The sequence below is a fragment of the Bombus flavifrons genome, chromosome 2 (assembly GCF_040668555.2).
Source record: "Bombus flavifrons isolate JBK064 chromosome 2, iyBomFlav1_principal, whole genome shotgun sequence".
NCBI lineage: Eukaryota > Metazoa > Arthropoda > Insecta > Hymenoptera > Apidae > Bombus > Bombus flavifrons.
In genome coordinates, this window is record NC_138443.1 from 7,566,122 (window position 1) to 7,581,427 (window position 15,306).

The 15,306-nt window shown below is 34.8% G+C and overlaps 1 long non-coding RNA gene across 2 annotated transcripts in view; it reads left to right on the forward strand.

The window, feature by feature from the left end:
• The first annotated feature begins 2,830 nt into the window (after positions 1–2,830).
• LOC138190047 (uncharacterized) overlaps positions 2,831–15,306 on the forward strand; it is a 238,701-nt gene continuing 226,225 nt past the window's right edge. For both annotated transcript variants that reach the window (XR_011176186.1, XR_011176185.1), the window contains exon 1: positions 2,831–3,125. This is a non-coding gene — a long non-coding RNA (uncharacterized LOC138190047). The remainder of the gene's footprint in view (positions 3,126–15,306) is intronic.

A 15,306-nucleotide genomic window follows, 5' to 3' on the forward strand; every position in this document is an offset into this window, starting at 1 on the left:
ATTTTGTTTTACTATAGTAATATTATACTTCGCGCTTGGAAATACGATTAATTTTAAATTTTAATTTCAACTTGAATTTTATCCAGTGTAATGGAAATAATGTAATGTGGAAGTACAAAAGAGTGCATGGTCAGGAAGACGGAATTGGAAAGTATTTTGATCGAACAAGTAGAACAGAATCGTGTCTGGTGAGACGAGTAGAATAGGATGCTGCTTTGTCAGACTTATACAATTGAACAGTATCTAGTGAGAGAAGATTAATAGTTAGTTTTATGTGGCTATTCAAGGGACTTGTTTGGAAGGTAGTCAGCTATCTTTGTGATAAATTTTTCCTATTTTAACTATGGAAGAGTTAGAACTGATAAATTTCTTGTTGAAAATTTTGGTACCGTGTATTAAAGTGGCATATAGTCAAATTTATTATATTCCATATAGAATTTCAGATTTCCTTCTATTTATACATAATATTAATGATATTAACCTATTTAGAATTTAATTTCCGGTTCTAAACCTTTACTAATCAATAAAATACACTTCATTTCTATGTTATTAAATAGTTACAAAGCATCTGAAATATTAATTTCTTAATTTTGTTGAGTAACAAAGACGATGATTAATATAAATATAATATTTATTGTAAAATGTATGAAATATTCTAAAGGAATAGAATATGTAAAGCTTTCAACGATTTTATAGTAACTATCTCAACGAAAGCGTACAAAATGTTGGAAAATCTATATGTCAGCTCACGTGCAGATATTGCACGAAATTGGTACGTGCTACCAAGTGCATGTCGCCGCTCCGTTTCGAGAAATCAATGAGTCAGTCTCCGGTCTACTCGAAGTCAGACGTAAGTGCACTTTGCACACTTGATCTAGTTGTCAGGTGCGTTAGGTAGGTGAATCAATCCAAGCAATAATTTCCCAAGATTAATTGGCAAATGATTGACAAGGTGATTCGAGAGGCCCTGCCGTATATCCTTGCCAAAGCTCAAAGCCCAAATGCAGAAGGATAATTGGTTTCGGTGCTGCTGCAGAAGTAGCTCCTGTAAAGTCACTTACTTTGAACTTCCTGACACGAACGGATTAAACATTGATATACTCTCGTACTCGATACAATTCCATCAATAACACAGATAGCACAATACATATACACAAAATGATTAAAAACATCTTATTTGATTTTAGTGTAAATAGTATTTCAATATAAATATACATATAAGTAACTACACTGCAAATATTTATGCAAATTCATATCTTTATGAATACAAGTAAAGATTGAGGATCTAGATATATAAAAATCTAAGCGAAGGTTTATTCCATTCGTTGATCATTTAAACATTCATTAACAGCTACTATATTTTAGACATCTTATATGTATATTTGTGCATATTGTGTGCATTTTTGTATCTTTAAATTTCCAATAAATGCATAAAAATCTGTAATCTAGAAGTAATAAATATCATATATTTATTGATATCGCGACGCTCTAATAAGGAAAAAGATAAAAAAAAGCGAAAGAGTGAAGAAAAGAAACATTTCGTACGAAGCAGATCTGTGCTTTAGATATATACACAGTAACATCAGATTAAAGTAATTGCATAGTCGGAGTGATTAGATGAGGATTTTTGAGAATTTTATGTTAATCCGGATATCTCTGAGAAATTCTTCTTAGTAACATATATAAATATATGAAAAACGTTGGAGATAAACTTATAGGAAATAAAATTTTAAATGGAATATGAACCAAAAAAAATCTAATACAAGTTTAGCAACGTGTATCGGAGATTTTTCAAAAGGATTCCATCGACTTTTACGTAGTCAAATCTCTTTAATTAAAAACACTTAAGATTTCGAGCACAAATTGAAAAGTTTTTGCTTTAACGCTTCAAACTCAATAGGATTGCAGGGAAGCCCTTTGAAGTGGTTTTGCCGGAACACTGCGCTGTTTGATCATGTCTCAAGCGTTATTACATAAAGCAACTTGTCGATTCAATTCTTTAAGTTTCTTTCATTAAATTTCATATATATTGCAAAAAAGGTATCCATATTTAATATAGAATAGATATTCCATACCTTTTGTCCTATTTTCATGTTTAAACAATTTATTGAAGTCAAAGTTCCCTTTAATGTTAAATTAAATTTTACGTTGGAACAAAATTTCACAGATATATATGTAGACGCTTTGCGAATATCCAATGTTATGAAAATTATCCCCGAGCTATACGATATAGTAAAAAATAATGATAAAATCATGCTTTGTAATAAAACCATTAATATAAAACTTATATAAGTTTAAAAAGTGTTCGTTGGAGAAAAATCGAACACTTTATTCCGTATTATTCAATGCTATTAATACTTATAATAATATATTCGAAATGGATATTAATTTATAATGTTTCGTAATTTTTTGATGTTCTAATTAAAAATTTAACTCATTATTAAATATTGTAAAAAAATATACACATTTCTTTCATTGTCATTCATGCATTCGAAATTAAACACCCTTTATTACTATTTTTCCATTATTACTATCTGACATTATTATATAAAAAGTATTTTGTCTCTCGATTTAGATATTATAATGAGTAATTTACTTAGAATATTTTGTATATTTTCGTATATTCTGACATTATGACAGAAAAGGAAAGTATCGTAACTATAGGAATTTGGTTGAAACCGCCGAAAGGCTGGCTGCGCGGCTCAGATGCGCGTTGGATTTTACGAGAGCATCGATCTCACTTTCGACGGAGATTTCGTTCGCGATTAGATATCGATAATCGATAGAACGGCAGATGGAGGGATACGACGAGGGGTGGGAGATTTCCTCACACGTAGCAGACGGGGGGACTCGCTTCTTATTTTAGTTAAACGTAATACACGTGCTTCGCGACATCAATTAACTTCTTTGTTTTGATGCTGTGAACGAAGTGTTGTTGTATGGATATATTGCGTAGTTTATTGGCTTTACCCATCGTACAAAGTTTCTACGATCTACGTACTTATACGTGATTCTTTATGCATTTCGGTTTCGTGTGCGCCATTTTGTATGTGAGTTTGTGTCAGAAAGCAATGCCTGATGAGGATCTTTGGAGAATCATGTCGATAACGGAGGATACAGACAAGGTAGACTACATTATTTTCTACAGGAAGTCCTGGTTCTGTTTCCCATTTCGCGCTTAGGTATCGTTCTACAGTGTGTCGTTCGTTAGGTTACTCTTTAGCCTCATCTTTGTTGAAGTAGTATCGAGTAAATTTTTGTTGCTGTTTCTGTTCCTTGAGACAATCACCGCCTATTGTCGAATGTTGTTTCAGTATGGAAATATTTTATAATGTAAATTGTTTATTGGAAATGTTTTTGAATATACAGTAACATACAAGCTGCGATAAAAAGTTGCTCGATGTTGGTTTATTGGAGATGAGGCTTTTCGGTCTCACGGTAGAAGCATCCAGAACTTTTGAAGATCGATAAATCCAGCCATGCGGCAAGGTCCGAAATGGTCTAGTCATACATTTTTTATTTCAACATATTTAACGCTGTGCGTTTAACATAAATTGCATTCTATTTAACGACACTACTATTAAGCGACTAAATTTTTACTATGTCACAAAACTGGTTTTACATTATTGTAATGTAAGTGTATGCAAACACAAAATAACTGATAAATTTATTGTCCTTAGTTCCTTGACTTAGATCATTCTCATAAATACCAGCGTAAATAAAAGAATAATGCCGCAGGCGTCGTTTCGTCGACCAAAAACAATATCTTATCGATGTTTACTCTCGGTGTAAAACCGTGTTCTATATTCATCGGTTTTATACTTAAGCGTCACAATATTATATGTATATATATCCTATTCATTGTCACACATTTAAATTTCACGTAAACGCATGAAAATCCGCAGTCCATTCATATCTTTAAAAATCCACAAAATTTTCACCAGTTACCATAAACTTAATTACGAATTAGGCACTTCGTAACATTAATTCGAATAGCATGCCAATCAATAAAATAAATTTATTCAACTTTGTTTCGTAATACGACCATCGTCGCAACATTATTCCTTACTAAACGACTGGTAAATCGAGCGAGGAAAATTCATGGAATTTCCGAGATGCTTAAAACAAAATCAATGAACGACCTGCCATCGTCACATTTACTTTTAGAATGTGCACCGGTTAATCCTGGAGCGAGATGGAGTCCTTTCGCGAAATTCCTGGCGGCCCTTGTAAAACGATCGCGAGAGTAGTTTGACGTGTAACGTGTGCAATGCCTTGGTGAAAGAACGGATTTTGAGTGGGATCCTATTACTTTGGCAGTATCGTTAAACGGTAACAGCATGGTTAATGCGATACCAGCACCGGCGGGAATTTCGTGAAAATTATTCGCATACGCTTCTTCAGACGGTTCGCGCCGATGGTTCCGTGAAACATTTACGTTTTTGTCGTAATTAGTGGGCTAGATGCCTCTTTCTCGTGATTAAACGGTAATTTTCTTCTGAACCTTAACTTGAGGTTGAAACCACGTATATATAATACTCATAGATGGTCGTTTGTATCTTTTTAATAATATATTTATCGTTAGCCAATTCGAAGCTTTCAGTCGTTTAATTCACTTTTGGAAGAGATGTTTGAAGACTAGAGATGTTTTTACGACGCATGTGACATGATTTATTACGTTGTCGAGATATGGATATTGGAAATCGTAATGTCGTATTTTCGTCTTCACGATAAAACACTTAAAGCATTTTCTCAATGCCATTTGCACGTGATGTGAAAGGCAGAACATCTTTCACTAATATTCCATTAAATGAAGTATCCATTACTTTGTCAGATTTAAATATCTGGTGAAATATCGGAAGGAATTATGAGTCGATACCAGTAGTTGAAAGGAATTTTCATAGCTTTAATTACGATAAATTCTGTGAGATGATTGAAAAAGGATAGGTTAATTGAATTATTCTTTTCCATAAAACGTATTAACAATTGTTCTACTTAAATATTTTCATCACATCTTAATAAATATAACAGCGATAGAAATTAAAACAACAATTAATCAATTGGTTTATTATACAATTAAATTCTTATTGTATTATTTACATTTAAAGTGAATTTTTATGTAGTATCTTACTCAGGTGCCTCGTTTTCCTTTCGTTGTACAATGAATCTTGGTCAAGTTATATATGCGAAAGAAATATTCTTTAAATCCAAGGCTATCTCTTTCTTCTAATTTCACCGGGATGTATAACGAGCATCCAGAACTCGCAATATATTCCAGCGAGTCTTTCAGAAAAGGCATCCACTTGAGATACGAGAGTTGGGTAACTGTGCTTCTCCCTTTGGAGAGATCTCATCGATCTTTCGCTTCCTTCAAGTCTGCCCGCTTGCTTTACCATTCATTTCCGTTTTTCGTAATTCCCTCGTTGTGGTTTCTACCTTTAGACAGCGCGTTATTTATTCGAGACGGAATACACCCAGTTCCATTACATACCGCGAGAGATCATTTCCACCAATTTAAAGGAGCACATCGTAGATACGTGCGGTATAATTACGGTAGATTTCATTTGAAATTACATGTTAAGCGTTTGAAATAAATTTGCAAACGTTCTACGTGTCGTAAAGGGAATGGGGAAATTTATTTATTTACAATGTTAGCTGATATTTTTAATTTCATTATTTATCATTGATTATTTACTTTTTCTTTTACTTTCCCTTTCACAAAAAATGCATATTGTAATAGTAAAAGATGAAGGTAGTTATGATAGTAACAAGTATATGATATAAGTATATGATAATAACGTTATCTCACAATTGAAAAAAATGTTCAGTAGCACGTTCGAAAATTACTTTATTCGTATTTGAACGGAATTAATCTTTCAGATATTATTGTAGATGACGAATTATGTTCTTTCTCCAAGCGCCAATATCGAAAATTCATCTAATAGAAATTCTGAATTCTAAATCTTCGAAATGAAATAAATAAATGATCGTATCATGCGCTTTCAACTACAATAACAAAATCCCCTTTTCAATAATCCACTCAAAAATCGCAGCAACCAATCCACACGTTGTAAAACTCGTTATTGTATCCAACACAATTGAAAACTATATAATTCCATTTTCTGTTACGCTGCGTAACATTTTCTGCTACGTAATAACCAACATTGTATAGAAGTTCTATATAACTTGCGCCTTACACCAACATGACTTCGTTCCATTAATTTGTCACAAAAGTAACCAATCACTATCCTTCATATCAACCACTGCAAATGTCAAGCGAATTTACGACCTGTAGCCAACGATACTCAACCGTGGCTTTTCATTTCACTTTCAATTTCTCGTCGATCCCTCGTCGAAAGCCAATAAAACCATGGATATACACAACGACGATCGGTCCTGTTTCGTTATCGATGGTGACACTTACGGAGCCAACAACGAACGTGACGCGGCTACGAAATTAAGCGTTGAAGGGACGAAACATTAATGCTCTTCTCTTTGACAGATTCGAACTCGTGCTCCCATTCGACGCGAAGAGGGTCATCGAGGAGGTTGGAAATTTCAAACACAGGAAAACCCTCGCGCATTCCATCGTCGTTGTCCATCAAAACTTGAAAAACGTTGACTAATTCCTGGTTGGGAACCGAAGTCGGTTTAAGCCCGATGAACATTTTTTTCCCTGGCCGGTCGTCCACGGGTTCCTTCTTTCTCGTTTATCACGACCAGAGCTTTTATTTTCGTTCCTGACAGGGTGCAAAGGAATTTTTCAATTAGTTTTACAAACACGTTGGTGCGAACCAACGTGACCGAGCTAACCCAGTCCGTCGGATTGTGAAAAATGAGCTTCTTGGACGGCGTTATTATAGCGTTATTCCGAGGAGCCTCTGACCTGGATAATGTTTAGCGAAATGTAAACAACTTGGAGATAATTGAAGGAGTTTAAACGAAGTTCTCGCGAAATCCAGGAAAAGATTCCCGGAGCAAGAGAACTCGTTAAACGATTCACTATATTTAAGCAACGATAATATTGCTTGATCGCGCGGGTTTCACCCAGTTGAAATCCTTTCTACGGTTTCTTTAAGAACATAGCGTTCAACGTACAGTACGTTTCAGCGCTTTGCCAATTTCTGTTTTCTTCTTTTTCAAATTAGTATATTGTGCGACATCTATATGATTCTTCTTTTATTGAAGTCAACTTTATTCAAGAAAGGTTCAGGTACTTAACTGCATCATATTATAGAATATATTATAGTATAGGAGTAATAAAAAACTTGCGAATGATGAATAATATATTAATAATCGAATATTCATACTAAATTTCAAAAGCCATTTCATTAAATTTCATTCAGACAGTCTATGTAAAGATATATGTATTCAATTAGAAATTTAAACATTTTGTATTTACAATTACAAGCCTCGTATTATTAATGTTTATGCCATTGAGATGTTTATGTTAATATATAAGGGAATATTTTCAAGTTACGTGCTTGTCCCTCAATCATACACCGTTTTACTCGTCCGAAGATATTCATAGTTCCTTTCTTCTCACTTTTTGGTTGATGTGTCTGCAACATGTTACGGCTGTACTCCTGAGACTTGAGGATGCTCTGGATTTGAGGAACTTTCACCTCCACCTTTGAGAGGAGAAGGAAAAACTTTCAAGTACCTGGCGAGACTTGCTTACGGACTCTATTACCGACTCGTTGAAGCTACGTGAAATCTTTATAGTCGGCCACGAATGCAAACTACCTGTCGGCGCAGACATCCTCGCTGTCTTAATAATTTTTAAACGCGTCGGCGTGAATTTAAATTGGAAATTTTTACTGTCGCGACCTGCTTGATCTCAGATCTCACCGAATAATAACCGACCATCAGACGCAGAATGTTGTCCACTAATCACGATTCTCAAACTTATAAATTCTCTTCCAAGTTAACTGCTCTTTAAAACGCTCGCTGCTAATATTTATATACAGTGGTTATGCAAACGTATTTAAATCTTTATATTAGGTTATCCGAAAAGTTTCTTTCTTTTACAGACGCGTCTTTTACAACAATGCATCTTTATACAAACATGAAATCTAATCTGTCGAACGTTGTAATCTTTATCTTGATAGAACAAAATGGATGATGCGTAATTCGATAAAATAATATAAAACGGAAAATGTTGTGCATCCATTATTTCCTTATAATACGAAAGAAACTTTTCGGACGATCTATTAAAAATATTTTACAAATATATTATGTATGTTGTATGAATCATTTTGAATTTTCATTGACACTGCAATGAGGCCTAATTGTCATATTCGTCTCAATATTCAGTGAAGTCATCTTTAACACTTATTACATATTTAAGGCAGCTGTTAATGTTTTTATTAAATATATGTCTGCAGTAAATTTCTTGTAACTTCTATATGCATTTCCATATTGGTTTTAAATTTGATCAGTGTAATCACGATGACCGTGCCTCATTATTTGATGAAATTTCTATATATTTTATATTACAACGTATATAATATATAGAAAAAAGTTTTCTATGATTAATATATTATGGTTTTAATATGTTGTCTGACTACTTAAGTTCAACTTAATTCTCTGAGACATTCTTAGTTTAGTGATATAGAAATAATAAGGATCTTGATGTTTGACGAAAGTTATTTCGCTTTATCTCGTTGCAAAGTCGTAACTTCACTAATATTTTGCTTTCTAACGCGAATATATTCGCCAAACAAAGTTCTGACTTCGTTATGACAGTCTCAGATTAAACTAATCCCAATAATTGCACACACTAACACGCGATGATATATAGTCAAATAAGGCTCAAAGTTTCCTTCAAACTCTCTAGAAACTCGTTTACTTAAATACAATTAACTTCCTATTTCCAAACAAAGCTATTTCTGATCTAAATCTCTAATTTTCTATAATCTGATTTGCCAGAATTTAATCCTGCTGGAAGTTTAGACATCTAATTGAAATATTAAGAAAAAAAAATATTAGTCCAAAAATGTTACTTACGACGCTCCGCGTATTATCAAATGCTTTAAAGAAATTAATATTTTATGACGAGATTACGGTGGATGTAGTGCGCATGTAGGGTGGAATACAAACTTTGGTAAGTTGTTTAGAAGAGGCAAGCATAAACAACATGTGAAGTTTGCAAACGTGCACCAGGTACATCACTTGCTGATATTCTTTCCTTTTCGAGGCACTTAGCTCGTCGGATAAAAGCAGCGTGGGACATTTCGTCCCAGAAACAGCGAGACACTTCTCGGAAGCGTAACTTTCTTGTACAAGTCTTGTTCCATGAGGCTTATCGCCATGCAAGCACGGCAGAGAAATACGTTTTGAATGGTATAATGCAAAGATTACGCGAAGGATGTGACTTAACGCGGCTCAATGAAGCTCAGACTGAGTTAATTAAATTCGCGAGACGTACAGCTAAGGAGGAAACGTTGAAAAGAGGAAGCAACGGATGGAAAGGTTGAAGAGTATGCGAGAAAAATCATAACTAGAAGGAAGGTGGATAGAAGATAAGGTGGGAGAAAAAGGAACGGAGGTACAAGGTAAGGTACTTATATAAGGCGAGATTAAAGAAACGAAAAAAAGAGAATCAGCAAAAAAAGGAAGTAAGAAAGTGCTTGGAGAGCTTATGAATTTATATAGAGTTACATTATTGTTTGCGAGTGAACTGCAGTAATACGACAAAGAAGTAAAAAGTTACATCTTTAAAAACAGATGGCAGAAGAACGGATAATTAACAGTAAAAATAGACCAAATAAAGATAAAGAAGATATACATATATCATAGATGTAAAAACATTTAAAAAACAGACGTGGAAATATATAAAGTACCAAGAAATTCTTTCCACCTTCATCCATATCGTTTGAATAAACGCGCATATTACGAGATTGTCTCTACAGCAAAACGTAAAAATAAAGAACATCTACCTACAGAAAAAACAATGCAATGAGAGAAATTACAAGAATAAATCAAAGGACAACCATAAATACGATTATAAAAATCCAAAACACATCGTGAAAGTACATTTAAAGTGCACAAGAGGAAAGAAAATACGTATGGTCCAAGAAATAGGAAAGACAAAAGACAAAAGACGACAAAGTAGATTGATATTGTAATGGCAGCATTTTCTCTTCCTTCTCTTCTGCTCTGAAAGGTATACTTGTCAAGCGTATTGCAAATTCGTGGATAGTGTTCGCAGGTAGAATATTGTACACCGAATCGACGCGATGGTACATGAAACGCTAGTGTTTGTATAGATCGAGGCTCAAACCGTCGAACGAAGTGCTCTCTGGTCTACTCTCGACCGCCATGTGTATCAAAGCGGGCTAAAGTCGACCCAGAGCGTAGGGCGTCCCACGCACACCTCACCATCTCGCGCACGACGTGCCAGCCACTTCACCGACGAAATAATATTCTATGTAATCTCCAACGCTCAAACGAAACTTGAGTGGATGCAAAATGTGCGTAAATGAGGTGCCCGCGGCGTTCACGTCCTCTCACCGTTTACGTGCCACGCGGATACACTCTCAGCGGGACTCTGTCGCGCGTCCTCTGCGCGCTTTCCACTGAATAATTTTGCACTTCTCTCTCGTCTTCCCTTTATTCCTTTTTCCATGATATTTTTCATAATCCTTTTTTGGTGGTCGATGCGAAGTTTTTTCCAGTGCGCGGTGATTTAAAATTTAATACGGCTCCCGTTCGATGGTTGCTACCAAGAAATGCCCTTTTAATAAGAGTGTTGATACTTTGTCTTATGACTTGTAGAATTTATTTTTATATTTATGTTAGTAAAAATTTAAAATTGCATACACATTTGTTGTCTAGCAATAATGTTATATTGTTAGGAGTATTTAACAATCACAGTATGGAACGTCAGAGCCAACGTGTATCGCGGCAGAAAATTAAATAGACGATTAGTTTTTACCGATATCCATTGATTGGATAGAACGATATTAAACAGTATCAACATTAGAATAAAGAATAAGATATTTTAGTTCTTTAGCTGAAAATGAATTTAGAATGTTTGCTTTTATTTTTGATATCGGAGTTTTAGAATTTATAAGAATAATTCCAGGTAGATATGAAAAATTTATACGTATGTAAGAATATAAAGTATATATAACAATTTACTCTTGCAAGATTTAAGAGAATCATCTTATTCCAATTTTATGCTTCTGAGATATCTTATAAAATAAAATTCAAGGATTATAAAATAAAAATTTCAATGCCGACAGTAGATTTGCACGAGACAGGAGCAGTAGCTACAAATTTGCTGTTGCTAATGAAATTCGTTCGCAAGTTTCATTTTTCCATACGACGTACTTGATATTTCGTTGTGCTTCGACGCTGAATATAAATTTTACCGAGGAGTAACTTAAACATGCTAATTAAGAAACCTCAGAAGAAGCAGTGGTACATCTCTTGAATAAAAATAGCCGAGACTCCTCCACCGGACAAACAACTTACGATGGTCATTGTAAAATTTCACTTCTTTCTGGGCCTGTAACATAAACTATGCCAAATTAACTTAAACGCGGTATCCTTTGCGGTCAGGCCACGGGAATACTGTTCCACTTTGGGATAAAACTTTCGTGATCGTTCTTTTCTTTCGTTTCTTCTCTGTTTCCGTTTTTTTTTTTTTTTTTATTTCTTGCATCGTTGCAAAATAAAGATCGTGCAGTAGATTCATTTAAAGTACCAGCCAGCAAACTTTGTAGAGTTTTAGAATTTAGATCGAGTAGGAAAGATATCGTTACGGGAAAGCAATGATTATTGGAAAGTATTCCTCGCTTACTTTTTATAAACGTCAAGTATATCATCGATGGAAAGCATTTACTGACCATTAAATATTTAAATCTTAATAAATGATAAATTAGGTATGTTTAGCTGAACTTGATAGCGTGGGTATTTCAATTTCAATTCATAAAAATATTTGTATATATTCTGAAATTTTGCTGATTGTACGTATGTATTTTAGTACAAATACGTCGACAAGTATTAAAACGTGGAGATGGAAACCATTAAAAATTGCATTCGAGACAGGTAAACGAGGATATTGCGTATAATTAAAATCAAAAAGGGAAATAGGTATAAAATTGAATTTCCCCGACGTATCTCGTAACGATAACTCGACAAAATCTAAAATTACTGCAAATGAAAAACGTTCAGCTACTTTGTTCGTTAATTATTCTTCTATCGATTATCGTTTATATGCAGGTGGAAAAAGGGTGGTGCGTAGCAAAAAGTCGCGGCGATTTCAAACAGTCGAGTGCCATCTGATTTGCTCTTTGCATAAATACCGAAGGGTTGGGCAATCATAATTTTCAGTTCAAATGAAAACGGCGCTTAACGATGAAATTTGTTATTATGGTGAAAAACGCATCTCTGAAATACCATATTTCCTCCGATGAAATAGGAGAGCGTATCGTATATGCGGCTGCATCGTTACATCGCGATCGTGAAACTAATCCGTGGATTTGTAAATTCAACCATGTGATGAACGCGTATGCATTAACATTCTCTACCGTTTCTATATGCAAATTCATAGAAAGAACTCGTTTGGTCGATATACGTAAATCTACTGTAAAGTAAATATCGTTAGAGCGAAAAATTTTGCATAACGCGCATGAAAGTATAATGAAAGAGTGAAAACTGATGAATTTAATTTATGAAATATTTTGTTAGCAAAATATTACACGACAGATTTTGTAATAAATATGGTATCTAAGAACGGTTACAGTAATCTGAGTCTAGTATATAATATATACAAGTCTAATATTTATAAGAGTCTAATTGTAAAATGTGTTAAGAAATTGAACTTCATGATTAAATAAAAAAAAGTAAGAAATTGAAAGAATAACGCAATAAATAGTACGAAATATTCGTTAGAACCTCAAAGTATAATTACAGAAATTTAAATATGAATATTTTTCTGATATAATTTTAGATGAAAATTTGTAACTAAATATTCTCTTACCAATTTTACTGAACAATTGTTTTCTTAAGATAAACTAGACCGCTTTTAAAGAATCTTTTTTTCGGTTTCAAGAAAGACAATGTAACGAAACGAAATCGAGTCAGAAAACGAAATACTCCTGTATGCAAGTTCTTAAAATCCTTCGTCTCCTTAGTCTTATTTATAAGTAAAAGAAAAGACTCGACTTAAAAAATCTTTCTTCAAGGTAGCTCGTTAACAATTGATCCGATTTAAAGGACAAGAACCAGTGTTCTTTTTTGTCGCTGTTTGCTCTTTCATTTTTTCGCGATTGTCTTTTGTAAAATACGTGAATTATGTTTGAAAGAGCAAGGAACAGATACTTAAGCAACTTTCACAAACAAATAATTGGCGCGACTGACAACGGTTGATTTGCAGTATTATTCTTTTTCCTTGCACCGAGACGATTTTACACAATATTTCTTATAGACCTGCAAATTGGCCAGCGATGTAAACAAGAAGTTTTGTGAACCATAGCGAATCAATTGTTCTTAATTATACTTTGTAAAAACTGCGGCGTAACTTGATGAAACGATCAGCGTCACGAAGCTAATCGAACTTGCTTTGTTACTGAAAACGAACAAGTAGCTGGGGAAATTTTTCATTTGCGTAATTATCCGATTTTAAAGAGATTAACTTTCTTTCTTTTCAAAGAGAACAAACCAAAAATGGACTCCTCGCATGAAGAACACTTTCGATTTAAATTTTTCTTACAGTTACCTTATTGATGCTAGAGACTCTTCCGTTTTTACATAGCATCTTTTAATTGGTATTCTTCTAAAATAAAATCCTCATAAATTCATGATTCTTTATTCCTCTCTCATATAATTAGGGAATGTTAAACTTTTCCTAAGAAACTGTAAGACTTTCGACAACTTTCTATTTCAAACCTACTCTTTCGCATCAAAAGATAGAGATACCTGAAAATGAGAAACTCTCATATTTGATCAAGTTACGCTTTTATCTTTCGTTACACTTTTTAAAAGTAAAGGCGATATGTCGTTTAATCTATAATCTTTTTCTATCTTTAATCTATATATCTTCTAATCAATCTTTTTGTCATTACTATAAATTACTATAAGCATGCTCATAGTGAGAAAATGTTTTATTAACTTTATGAGCCACCGTAGATATTATCTTTGACAGTATCTATCACTATCTATCGTCAAAGTTGTGTTTTCTCCAATTCTAATCCGTCTAACTACCGATTAATATCACCGTCACGCGAGTGTAACTGTTCAGACGAGCTTTCAAAGAAATAAGCAGTGACCTCTGACGCGTGAGTCCACGACACGCCGGTAGGAGGAGGCCACGAAGAGAAACGGGTAGTTCACGTCCCCGCGATTACGGCTAATTATCGTCGGGTTAATAAGCCGCGACGATTGCAAGCGGCGTCGGTCGCGTAGTGGTGCTCGTCGCCGTGAGGGGATGAATTTTATGCAAGCCTGCGCGAGAGTGGCATTCGCAACGGCCGAGGACAATCGTCTCCGCTCGGCAGAAGCAGCTAGTTACAGCGTTCTAACTGAAACGGGTCAGAAGTTGAAGCAATTAGCCCAGTTTGTCGGTCGCACGGAAAACAATGCCAGAAAGTTGTTAATGATGTCACACAGACCACTGCCATTGTACGGTTTAAACGTTATACCAGCCAAATCTGAAGGGGCTCGTACGCGTTCCATGGCCTCCATTTTATCCTCGAACGACGTCAGTCGGGCGCTAATTATAAACAAATAACGATACGCCGAGATTCGTGATATAATTTCGCGAACGAACGAAGAAGCGACGATGGTGTGAGGAAGAATAGGATGGCAAGGGTTGGTGGTTGAAGCCGCCTCGAGGAAACCTGGCGAGATAAGAACGGAATTCCTCTTGCCGGTTTAATCGCCTTGCAAAACGTTACGTGCGCTTAATTAGCTCTGCCGTCGTGTCAGTTAAGAGGCTTCCTTCTTTGTCCGTCGTACAAGGTGCGGCACAATGTTCTTGCGCGTCTCCCTTAGTACAGACAGCCCGTTGACTCGAGCAGCTTCAGAAATTGCTTTTACGGATTTTGTTGCGTTTGTTGCCGCGACATTCCCGCGTCCTGGTTAATTACGTATTAGATTGTCTTCTGGAACATCTGCAAACACGGCACCATAATGTGAACTCGTAAACGTAATAAATTTCGTTCTTGTGAATGTTTCCAACACGTTTCCAACAAAATCACAGGACTAATCATACGCAGTTGGAGGAACTCGAAAAATAAACGTGGGTCTAGATTTTAAGGTCTAAGATTTTAAATTAGGGTACTTAGATTTGCATTT